The sequence below is a fragment of the Apus apus genome, chromosome 2 (genome assembly GCF_020740795.1).
Source record: "Apus apus isolate bApuApu2 chromosome 2, bApuApu2.pri.cur, whole genome shotgun sequence".
Taxonomy (NCBI): Eukaryota; Metazoa; Chordata; class Aves; order Apodiformes; family Apodidae; genus Apus; species Apus apus.
In genome coordinates, this window is record NC_067283.1 from 15100274 (window position 1) to 15113404 (window position 13131).

Below are 13131 nucleotides of genomic sequence, written 5' to 3' on the forward strand. Positions count from 1 at the left end.
CATCCCTACAGATGCAGCTGCAGGATCAGGGCCTTAGGCTGTCATTGTGTCAGGGCATGGATTGTGCCTTCCTTTTAGTCTTATTGTCTGTCTGTAGACTGCTATCACATAAGTGACACCAAAAACAAATGAGTTTGTTCCTGGAGAGTTTCAGTCATGACTCAGGTTATCTTTTCCATCCTTCCATTGTATGCTTCCATCTGGAGTATTCCAGAGAACTCTGTCAATGATGACGCATAAGGATTTTATTACTGGAGACTCTTCTACAAAACCATAAACCTGTGACATTTTTTCCTTGTACTTTTCCAAAAATACATTTTTGCTCCATTTTAGTTATTCTTGGCTCTTGTATAAAGTCTTGGATTCTCCTAGAAAATTACTCTCCCAGAAAATTACTCTCCCTCGTTGATGTCAGTGCCCTTTGAATACTTGTAGGCATTAATCCTCCTCCCTCCATTTTCCAGTCAAATTCTGCATATTTAAATTTTTTAAAACTTATTTTCTTACATTGATAGAGGCAGAAATCTGTTAAAAAAATTAAGTGCCTACAAATTTCACCAAAAAAAGGCAGAGGAGGGAAACCTGTCAAATCTCCTAGCAGAGGCAAAGGCTGCACGATCAGCTGACATGCTGGTTGGCAGCAAAACATGTATTTGGAAACAAATCTACAGGAACAGGGAATATATTATTGCTCGACAGCAGAAGAGGCTTCAACAAGGGTTTGTCCTTGTACACCAGAAAATGCCAGAATTATTATTATACGACAGCTGGGTCTCCAGCAATGATCAGTAGGCTCAAGAAGAACAAGAGCAAGCAGACACTGCTGCTTCCCCAGAAGTCTTGCTCTGGAGCAGTTTAGCTCAGTGTCAGAGTTCCTGTTTTTATTGCTGCCAGAGAAAGTATGCTGGAAGCTCCAGCAACCCAATACCTGCATCATCATTTTTATGAAGGGACAGAAAAGCAAAACTCAGTTTAGAAGTTCTATTCAGACTGTTATTTAAGCTAACATTATCTCAAAGTGACAATAAAAGATAGTATCTCCTATCATTATGTTTGGTGCTATAGCAAAGGCAAAGGAAATTAAGCTAAAGCTAATTAGAAGATTACTTTTACAACAAAGTTCTGTCAAAAAAAAAAAAAATCTCCATTGTTGAATGTGAAATGATCTATCTGGAATAGGTTTTATTTGGCAGGCTTTTGCCAAAGCCAGGTTTCTGAGGAAGGCCAGCAGGTGTGGGCTGAACGACAGTGGAGGCAGCAAAGCTTTTCAGCTCTCTCCTCAGGTATAGCTCTGAGCTGGGAGACAGGCAAGTCCAGCAACTTTTGGCTGACTAAAATGATTTCAGACTAAGCTGGAAAATAAATGTTGGGGTTTTTGTTTGGTTTTGTGTTTGTTTTTAAATAAATGTGATGCAAAAGGAAAGTCTTCATTTCAGTTGGATGCAACACTCCGTTAACGTTATCTCAGTACTGATGTACATCCCTCCACAACTGGACTCAATTTAGTGCAGTGATGAAGAAGAATACTAGAGTTTAAGGTCTGTTGGAACTATTTCCATCTTCAGTAAACTGTGAGGGGAACATTTTTCCTTTTTTCCTGCCCAAGAAAACAAGAGACAGGAGGAGAGCCTACTACCAGCTGTGCCTTTTCCCTGATCTCCAGTAGAGGATTAGTGTCTCTGTACACTAAATGTAGGCATTTTTAATTAACTTCTTAAAAAGCTGCTAGCTCTTTTTTCCTAATTATTTGTGTGTAAAGAGTTCTGATTTTTTCTAATTAAATCCAATTTTAAAACTGTTTTGGCAACATTTAGTGGGAAAAAAATATCATAGCATAACCACTCACTTAACAGTATTAAGAAAAGACAATCCCACATGAAGCAATGCTGCCCTGCCTTGCAGAATTATTACCCAGAGGAAAAGCACACCACACCTATTGTACAGTGTCTATCTTCAGAAGCCTCTGCCAGGACTTTTAGGGTGCTGTTTTCTTTCACTGTCTATGCAAGTGAATAACACAAAAAATAAGAAACTTATTCTGCATTATTAAAATAGAAAATTAAAATAAAATATAACACCAAACAGTTATTTAAGATATTAGGGAAAAAAAATCAGTTTTGTCATGTGAAATATAATTGCTCTATAGTCTCTGCATTTTCCATTTTTGTTCTTTATGCTGCTATTACCTTAAAACTATACTCTGGCTAAGACACCAAACCTCACAGGTTTCTCTAGATTTAGCTCAGAAAAACTTGAGCCCAGCAGTTGCAAAAACAGCTGCTCAGGATATCTTGCAAAACCAAAACCATGCTTGATTTCAACTGATTTCCCTTTTCAGTACTGCAATTTAAGTCAGTCTTTGAGGCCAAAGGACTCCTGAATAAATGGGTTTACTCAACCATTACAATCAAACTGGTAATTTCAGATAGTCATCCACTCTGGTTAGAGTTCATGGACTTGTAAAGGACCTTTAAAAAATCCTCTGCACAGTAAAAATGTGAAGGAAAAGACTTGGAAGTCTGTCAGGGTGGAAACTGTTGGATTTACACTTTAATAGATTCACTGGTTACAACAGAGACGTGAATGAGGACAACAGCTGGAAACAGAGCTGACAGGCCCCCAGTTTCCATGGAGTTTCCACCAAGCCCTATATTTTTTCAGAATCTATTTTTCCAGGAAAATAGCCAGACAGCCTGCAAAAGTGGTTGCAAGAAAACAATTTTCAAAGCATGATGGAACAACAGAATAAGCAGTTGACAGATATCAAGTGGGTAGGGTTACCCAGTTAATGTGGTTTAATAATCTCAAGCTGATGGTAGCCCATTAAAAAGTAGTGTATATGCAACATTTTTACTTTATATGGTCAAAATGTATTTCTACACTATTTGCGCAATTTTTAGCCTAGTTTAACATGGAAACATGGAAGTTTTTCATCCCATAGCTAGAAACAGGTGTATGTATCTGTGTCCTACGGTGTTTGGACTCTTTAGTGGATTTCCAGCAGATGCGGAAAGAGATGGAACATGAATATTTTTGGTTGCCTGATGAATACTTTTTACAGAAGAATGTATCTTGAACTACAAAATGGCTCCTTTTTTTTCTTCTTTTCTTTTTTCTTTCTTTTTCTTTTTTTTCCTTCTTTTCTTTTTTCTTTTTTTCTTTTTTTTCCCTTTAAGGGATGCCCTTCTTCCTTCTCTGTCCTCAGATCTACTGAGATGGGTTTTTACTTAAAACTGTTTCTGTGAAAACCTTGCCCAAAGCCAGAGGTTGAACAGGGAAAGGGGGCAGCATGAGAACACACATCCAGGAAGAACACAAGATTTGGCCAGTAGCACCAGTAGCCAAAATCATCATGGCACATTTCCTAGCTGAGATAACTCAAAGCAGGGGCCTAGCATGAGGAAAACAGAGTAAGCACGGGGCTGCTGCGCTATGCCAGCAGCACAGCATCATCCTTCATCAGAAACAGGGTGCTGCAACCATAAGAATAGCAGTCTGCATGATCCTACACAAACACCCCATGGGAGAAGGGAAGAACAATGTAGCTGTACAACATATGCTAATATTATACTGCCATATTATCATAGCTCATTTGAAAACAAAGAAAACCATCAGGATACATACACTCAGTAGAACAGGCTTACTCATTCCTCACAAACTCACGTGCTTACTAAGGTTCACATCTTCTGTGGAAAAATCATGAGTAGTGCTGGCACCCAAGGGCCATATGGTAGCATCAGTTAGAGCAATTATCTATCCAAAATCCAGTGTGACAAATCTTATTTCTTTCTAGAACTAATAGGAACACCAGAGGGGTATTAAACATGGGCACTTAAATGATTATACGAGACAGGTCACTCTTCTCAGAGAATATTGTGACACACTGTTTAAGAAATCAAAAGGAGAGAGTTTTTTTTGTGAATTGAGCCATTAAGGTTTAGCTTATAAAGTTTTAAGAAATCACTAAATAGCTACTTCATTTTGATGAGCTATTTAAATGTTCAGAATCAATTCTAAAATCAGATAATATGGACAGTTACTGCTCTGATACAGTTCTTAAAAGCTTTTTTTTTTATGCAAAAGATAAACTGGTTGCTTCCTAGAAGACGATAAGAGAAGAAAACTCGGAAATCTTTATAGATCATACACATATACACATATATATGTTTCTAGAGACATGTACAGACATAAACAGATAAAGGTTTGTACTCCATTCACACAATAATTACTCCAACTCTTTTCCTACACTTCAAAAAATGTAAAACCAGAAAAAAAGTATTTTATTTACCAGTCCTGGAAAGAAAGACAGCTGAAGGAGGGTGACATGTACAATTTAAGGAGCCAGATGCAAGACTTCACATTCTTTCCTTATCCAGGAAAGCACTCTGTGCCTTTCAGGGGGACAGTCTATCACTAGATATAAGTTTGGGAAATTAAAGTTTAAATACCACATGCTGTGAGAAGCCAGTCAATGGACTCCTACATTAAATTAAATGCATACTGTGTACTGTGGTGGATGAGTCCCCGTCTGTCATACAGCAGATCATTTAATACACTAGAGTTCCTGGGGTTTCCTTTTAGACAGAAATTATGTCAAAATATGTGCCTAAGTGCTATTTTGCTTCTTGCACCAGTTCTGCTCAAAGTCTAAATCAAATCTTAGAGTACTGCAGAGTCAAACCACAACAAACAATTGTCAATTATCTCATAATTGAGCATTTCTTCTACTAGGTGATTCAATAATTTCTGCAAAAATATCCCCCTCAGTGAGGGGATTTATCAGTACTGTGTCATTTGGTTTTACGCCAAGTGAATCAGAGCAAAGGACAAAACTTCTGTTGCAGGTAAAGTGTCACAAGCAAGTCTGGACCTTTTCCCACAGGTGAATCAAGTTTCTGTTTGCACTTGGAAGTCAAGGTTGTTCCTAAGAGTATGACTGAAACTAAAATGTCCAGATAACAAAAATTACAACCTTCCTTTTCACTTCAGTCCCGTCCTTTCCCAACAAAACAAACAAGCAAACAAAAAACCACCAAACAAACAAACAAACACAAAGCCTGCACACAAACAATACACCACTAGCATTCAGTTTACTCCCACTAAAAAGGACAGGGTGTAATATATTAAATAACTACAGAAACACCCAAGAGTGGCCTGGTATAAAATTAAATTTTAAATATGGGAGAATAAACAAGTCACTTGAAAGCTTTAAACATTTTGTATAAATAACCTGTGATGCTATCCAGAATCAGCTGAGCTGTAGGCATCATCTGCCCCAACCATGAGTCAGCTTGAGTCAGTGCAGTGTACTTTTATGGTCCTATCACAGTCAGAAAATACAACCCTCAGCAGCACAAAAGACGTCTCTAAAACATGGAACAAGTATTTGGTGGGAAGGCATTCTCCACTATAAGCTGGCAATGAAATTAGTGGAATAAATAAAATGCTTGCATACTTAACATTTCTGTGTCTTTATTTTTAGCCCAAATGGGGGACTGAAATCAAGGCATAAAATGAAAGGCAAATCACGTGCTCTTAAGGCCAAACAATCTGAAACTCTTTCTGAACTGTCCTTTCTGTACAGCTATCTCCAACTGTGCAAAGAAGCACTCTGGCAATATGGATTCAGTAAACAGGGAACGCTTCCAGCTGCTTGTGTCCCTCCCGCTCCCAGTATGCATAACATCCTGGCTGGTACAAGTTATATTTGCGTTTAAACATGATAAGACTAATTTATATTACAGGAATGTTTCTGATCAATCATTCATGCTGAACAGCCTGTGACTAAGTGGAAATGCTTCACAGAGAGCACTGCCGAATAAGAACTGAGTAAGAAGTTTATAAAACTATAAAAAGGACGTGGCCAACAAGTCTCTAATCTACTTAGCAGACAGCATGCAACTTCCTGTGACTGCTCACATTGGGCACACACACATTTCTTCTAGTCCCCAGAAGAGTTCCAGTATTTGGCTTTATGGAACATGAAAGGTAGGGAGGGTTCGTCACACACAACTTTGCCAATGAAAAGTGAGCTGCCAAGCACAAACTGATCACTACAGTCAACAGGGAGAGAGATATGAGACTTTTCAGGCATTTATCTACAGGCAGCATGAATCACTCTGTCCACTGACTGTGGTATCAGCCTAGAAACTAATTAGCTGCCTCTGGCTGAGACAGATCTCACCGGAAGTTTGGAGCTGTCTGCCTGCTAGATGGATCATCGGCTGATGTTCTTTGTGAAACTGTCGATAGCTGTGGGTCCAGTGGGGCTACTAAAACCAGAGAGGTCTTTGCCAAGTTTACAATCCAGTGGCTTGAGTACAATCTGCTCTTGAGGAATCCTTGCAGAACAGTTGTATGGTGCACAAATAAATATTTACACCAGTAAAACATTTCTCCTTTGACATTAGAAAAATAATAAAAGAAAGTGATTTAATTTAATGTAAAGTTGTTTTTTTTTTTCAGGATGTGTTTATTTATGTTTTTTTAAAAAAATGCTACACCGTATTTTTTTAAGGACTTGTGCTGCCAGTAATGCCAGAAGATGTTAAATTATAGAAAATGGTTATGTTTCAAAGCTAGTTTAATATTTACTATTAATCATGGCTTTTAAACTTAATATGTTGGATCTGTTTACACAATGAAATGCCACAGGCCAATTTTAATTTAGGGTTCACAAATTATCTCAGTGCTATGACATCTGAGATAATTATTTAAATCAAATAGCAACTTCTTATTTTATAGCTTTATACACTGTTAGCTTCACAGTACTTTATTTTAAGGTAGTAGGATATCTGTTGTCATCTCAGCAATGTCCTTATAAACTTACAAAACTAATGTCTAAGTATTATTGCCTTCAGTCAAGGCCAAATTTCTGTGAATAACCCCCTTTTATCTACTATACAGCATTGCTATATTTATGCATCCAACTGAAGGTACCTAAGTAATCTTCCTGAAGTTTTATGTTTTCCTTTGGAAAGCAAAAATCAACTCGCCAATTCCAATACTGTAAAACTAAGCTGCAAGAAATAAAGGTATAATAATTCCTGCAACTTCCTATCCTTACGACAAAGGCCTTTGAGCCATTAGAAGTATCCTTGGCCTTTTTTGTGATAGCCTAGTGAATCAGGCTCCTTTAAGAAACTAAACTACCTCAGTTTACACATATTTGATAGAAACTTACTAGCATTTGACATATTCCAAAGTTTTGTCTATAGCAAGCACACATCAGTTTGGAAAGGCAGTGGCTGGGCACAGTTTTCTTGGAACCTGCAGGTACACCTTCAGAGAACAACATGTGATTCAACTGCCTTAGAAATCTGTCCTTCCTGAAGAGAAATTTGGAACATATCAGAGCAGCTAGAAAGCCTAGGCACACAGTGAAAGAGACAGCTTGGAGTCCACACCACAGACCAGAACAAGGGGACTATTCAAAGCAAATGAGGAAATCTGGAGGGTCACAGATGAAGATGGGGAGGAGGAAAAGGAAGGACAGGATAAAATGGAAGATGGATAATATAGGGAACAAGTTTTTCTGTGATACAGGTACTAGCAGAACAAAGAAAAGTAAAATTTATATTTAATAGTTTGAAGACAGTTTAATTTTAGTTAAACCTCAGCTACAGCAGAAGGCAATGCCACATATTCACGTATGTGGTCAGAGAAAATCCCACAGATCTTGAGTAAGGTGTGAGGCAAAAGGCTGAAACCAAATGCCTTTCCACTTACTGAGCAATGGGACATTCGGCATGGTCTACGTTTGCATTATCCTCATAGTAACTTCAAAATACTTTTTTACATGAACTAGGCTGATACATTCACCTTCTTGAAATGTTCCACCTCATTCTTTTTGATCTTTCTAAAAATTGCTGTGAATATTTTCATTATATATTAGTTTGTTGACAGCTATCTTTTAAAATTAATTCCTTGCTGATTTGTTACAACCAGCTGAAATCAGAAGTAAACTTTGTGATTTTATCAGCAAAAATGTCAGCTGTAGCTGACATCCTACTGTCAAGGATACTAGTGAACTCCAGTTCTTACTGTAGTTTCACAGTAGTAGTTTCTTACTACTAGACTACAGTAGTAGTCTTCTTACTGTAGTTTCCTTTAATTAATGATGTGTTTCATTTAAGAGCCTACACCTGCAAACTTAGAAACTGAATTCTTCTCTTGATGAGTCCTGTGAGTTACACAGTTTACTGTTGCAAAATACTGCAACTGCTGGTAGTCATAAGGAAGAAAAGCTGGGTGAATAGTGCAACAGACAGTCATAATTGCTTTGTGTTAGATGCTGCTTAGATGACAAGGTAGTGGGATAAATCAATATCCAAGCAAAACTGCTATTAATGTCCAGATGTAACCTCTTAAGAAAATTTATGACACTTGTGCTAGAAAAAGGACAATATTTAGGGATCTTTGAGAGTGCAGAAGCAGGAGATTTTGGCAGTAAATCACTGGCATCTTAATTCAAACATCATTACTGCCAAAGTGGTTTAGATACAAGTCTATGAAATATTAAAAAAAAAGTCAGTGAAACAAATTGTTAGAAGAAACACAATCATGAGAGTAAGTCCAAGTGTCTAGAAATGGAGATGATAAATTGGGGGTTTCAGAACAATCTCTCTTCTACTTGACAGAAATAGTGTTATACCAGTATTTTGTTCTGCCTTTTTGCCATTGTTTTCTATTAGAATATCCAACCATCTTATATCATAGTGATTCTATTTGCCTGAATCTCCTGCCCCAGAGGTACCATTTCTATTTATTTCCTTCAGATTTTATTTGTCCCATTTCTTGCCTTCTAGCCTTGCTCAAAATCTGCAGCTTTCCAGTTACTCTTTCCCCTATATACCAACAAAAACAAATTCCGTTCTTACTCCTGCTCTCGCAACACAGACTCTCACCACTAGTAGGTTGTTCCCCTCCCCTGCTTTTTCTACAGTAGATAGTATAGAAATCCTCCCCTCTCATCCCTATCCCTCCTCACCTCTACGAAAATCTAAATATCAGTAATTTCACGCAGTAATACCTACTGCATTGAGCTTAATGTTGCAGTACGTCCCTCACGGAAAAACAGAGGCAGAAGAATTCTGCAAAGGAAAGCTCTCACAACCCTCCTTGCACACTTCTTCGAGGGCAGTGGAATTCATTTTTCTTTCCCAAATGAGCATGAGTTGCTTGTCTAAGCAGTGGGAATCCCCTGAGAAGGAGTGAATGGAATATGTAGGCACATGATCTCAGAGCCTCACAAAACAAAAGCAGCACATGGTAAGAATTAACTAATGGCTGAATCTCAGAAAGTTATTGTACATTCAGAATTATCATCCTTTGGGGATATTTCTAATCTCCCATAAGCATCTTTTCTTGAGTAATTAAACATTAAAATATCTTCAAGCTGTAAGTTTTTAAATCAAGTTCTCTAAAAAACATACTCTAGTGCAAGCAACATAAGGAGCTGGTGCAGAAGTTCTCTGTCCTGTGTTATCATGATCATAAGCGTTTCTTTTAAACATAAATCTCAAATACTTCATTCTCCTGACTTAATTCCTGCTCACTTCCTTACCTTGGAACACAGGAGGAACCCATGCTTCATGCCTAAGGATGAAAAAGGTTTCCTGCCTTACTGAGAGTCAAAATAGATTACAGAATTTCTGCATAAAACAAACTATCTTCACTATACATACACCGTAGGAGTTCCACAAAAGAGCTTTGGAAGAAATACATCCATGTGACAAACTAGAAGGAATGCATATGCTAATGGCAACAGGGAAAACATGGGACTGTAACAGCAACAGCTTATCTTATCCAAACATAAGAACAAAAAGAGGAGAGAGCAGCTTAGCAGGTGAAGTAAATGCAGAAAGAGTCAGAGGAAAGCAGAAGGCCCACAAGGCACAGTGCAGCTGTAACAAAAGCTGCCCTCAGGTCCTCCACCCTACCAGCCATCTCCATGCCCATGCAATGGATGGCATGGGCTGGTCCCACCAGAAGGTCCACATGCTCTGGCTAACCTCTCCTTTGTCCATGCTTGAGAGCCAACAGGGCACAGCTGCTTTTTAAACACTGGTGAGCTGAAAAGAAGGGCTTGATGGACTCTGTCCTTTTTAGGCTCAAGCTAAACACAGGACTGGTGTTTGAACAAAGTAGAAATCTAAGCGTTGATCATAAACCAGGTGTTAATGTATCAGGCTAAGAGTGGCTAAGTGCCAAACATTGCTCCTGTGAACAGGAGGCAAGTCTAGCAGGTCATTCAGCGTCTTGCAGGTAGACAATGTTGGAGAACAAACCTTTGCCCACAGACTCTACCACAGTCTTCCAGCTGGACATACCTGTGACTCACTTCATTCCAGTCCTTGTGTGGGGCAGGAGAACCTTGCTCCAATGTAAATGCACCACTCCATATAATGGGCATATTGTACATGGCTGACAAGCTGCCAGGTTTGCTCACTGCCTACCTCCAGAGAAGTGTTCCTCTTTGTTCCTGAGGAGACAAGTAGAAGCTGCTATCAAAAGAAATTACTACAACCGTTTAGCACCAACACTTTCTGTACTGAGTCACCCCATCTTTTCTAATAAAACTGTCTGTATTAATCTCGTGTCCACGTCTAACATCTCTACACTGGAAGGCATCGCCCAGTGCCTCAGCACTCACTGTGCCCCTCGGCAACTGCACAGATGCTGCTGAAATAAAACAGTGGTGGCAGCTGCTGCTGCTCCACGCCAGCCCAGGAAAACCCGGTGCTCCCCTTGCCAGTACAGCCCAGGTGGCTGCAGCCTGCTGCACTCCCAGGAGGACTGCCTTCTGGTTTTGGCTCCATTGCTAACCTTGGGAAAATTACCTTGGCTTTGTTTTTTTCTCCCACCATTCATCTGTCTTTTGTATTTAGACTACAGTTTTCCAGCTCACATTTATGACTTGATTTTCCTTCATTTGGAAAGACAAATTATCTTAAGCAGGGTACAGGCATTTTGAAGAGGGAGGGGAAGAAGACAAGGAGAAAGAGAAAGAAAGTACTCTGCTCTCAGTAATAGAAGTGTGTTGGGAAAGAGCAGCAGTACAGATAACACTCCCTGAGGCAGAAATGAGTGAGATACCTAGTACTGTATGAGGAAGCAAAGGAGAAAAGCCCTGCATTAGTAGGTGGTGAAATTGTGAAACCGCCCAATGGGGTGCTCTGATGGGAGGCATTCAGGGGCAACTGTACAAACCACATCACTCCTCACTGTGGCCCCAGTTACAAAGTACCTCTCTTTAAATCCTCTGCAAGCTTCAGGAGTGGAGTAGGAGATGGTGGGGAGCAGGGAAACAGCCCCCCAGCTATGTAGCTTTAATAACTCAGAGCTCAGTGGCCTGGCAGCAACATGGGGCCACTGGGAAACTGCAGCCAAAGAAATACAGGAAATACCTTGGTAACTGGGTAGGAGCTGCTGCAGCTTCTCCTACCAACCAGCTCCTGCTCCCCAGGAGGCAGTGGTCCCCGAGGCATCCCCATGAGGCTACCAGGGATGGCAGGTGGCTGCCTGACACAGGGACGCTCACCCCCTGCCCTTGCGCTGCAGCTGAGCACCCTTAATTGACACACTTGGCCTCTACATATGCAACACTGGACACACCAAAACCTGGTTTGGGATGCTTGGTTGTTTCTCTAAAAGTTATAATAAATCCTGTATCTGCAAGGCACGCTGCAGCTACAGACTGATTTCTCCACAGGACAACCTGGTCAAGCCAATAACACATATTTATATTATATACGTAAAATGATTCACTGACAATAGGCCAAAGAGTCTCAGACTGTGACCTACACACCACTGGTACTAAGTTAAACTAAACAAAGTACTACAATTCTGATATTTTCCAATTACTATGTGAATTTGACACATGCAAGTACTTGGAGAAGGAAGAGTTGAAAACTTATATACAAATCTTTTAACAAAGAACCACAATCTCTCAAAATCACAGAAAAAAAATAGTGAACACAACAGCAAATCCAGAAGTATCAAAGAAATCAGTATACATGCTAAGTGAATATACATAATTCATACTGCTGTCTCCAGTGGCACATTTTCTCACGTATTTTCTGTAAGCTGCAAGGATGTAGATTCCCAGAAATGGTACCCAAGTGTCACAGTGATCCACACACTTCCTAGCAGCCTGCTCAAACCAGGAAAACCTGTCTTTTCTTGAGCCCATTCATGTAAAAATGTTGATTCACTCTCCCAGATGTCATTTATACTGCAGTATGGAGATGCTATGTTAAACATTTTGACATCATCTGCAATTGAGTCTGCTGGCCTGCTGGCTCATACAGCTTCAGCACTTTTCCTTACATCTTAAGTGCTTCAGAAGTGTTGGAAAATAACAATGTGTGTTCATATGCATCTGTACGCTGCAAAGGAGTCCTGAAAGCAGCCAAATAATTCAGTGATTTTTCTTCAGTAATTTTTGAGATTTTTTTTCCTGCCAATTTTCTATTGCACAGGAGTCGGCTGCTGGCAACTTGACACAGCAACATTTGAGCTGAGTGTTGTAGTAGTGCTTGAAACACCAGTTTGTTGAGCGGTTTTATTTACTTCTCATAGCCACAACAGTCTGAGGCCCATGTTTCTACCACTTGTTTGCAGTACACCATAGTGGACTTCTGCTTACCATTTGCATATTCTGGCAAAATGTGGGGTTTTTTTTCCCTGCTATAAGGATGCAGAGAAGAATACTTTGGCTAAAAGTCATTCTTCTCCCCCGGTACTTAAAATTTCTTACATTTTTGGCAGATCACTATCCCTCAAGCATTTGCTTTTATTTTGTGTGGCATACTTTTCTACTGTTTTTAAACTTTGGTTTTATGGCAGCTTCTTTCTCTAATTCTCACAGTATTAATATTACATACCAATTTACCTGTTGCAACACATGGCCTCTGGCTTCCTTATCTCTGATTCTCAAGGGTACTTTCTGTCTCCTTCATTTGTCCAGTGCTTGTTTTTGACTAACCTCCTTGGAGCAGCAGTCTACCTTTCAATCTCATTTTCTACCACCACTAAAGCAGTTTTACAATTATGGTTGTACCAGCATTAAAAGCTTCTGCTAATGCAGCTATGTTAAGAGACTTGTACAACTGCACTGACCAAATGGAA

At 39.5% G+C, this 13131-nt stretch overlaps 1 long non-coding RNA gene across 1 annotated transcript in view; it reads right to left on the minus strand.

Annotated features, from left to right (window-relative positions):
* LOC127380903 (uncharacterized) overlaps positions 1-13131 on the minus strand; it is a 130971-nt gene that overhangs the window by 117482 nt on the left and 358 nt on the right. Inside the window, exon 2 of the long non-coding RNA XR_007888603.1 lies at positions 10332-10483. This is a non-coding gene — a long non-coding RNA (uncharacterized LOC127380903). The remainder of the gene's footprint in view (positions 1-10331; positions 10484-13131) is intronic.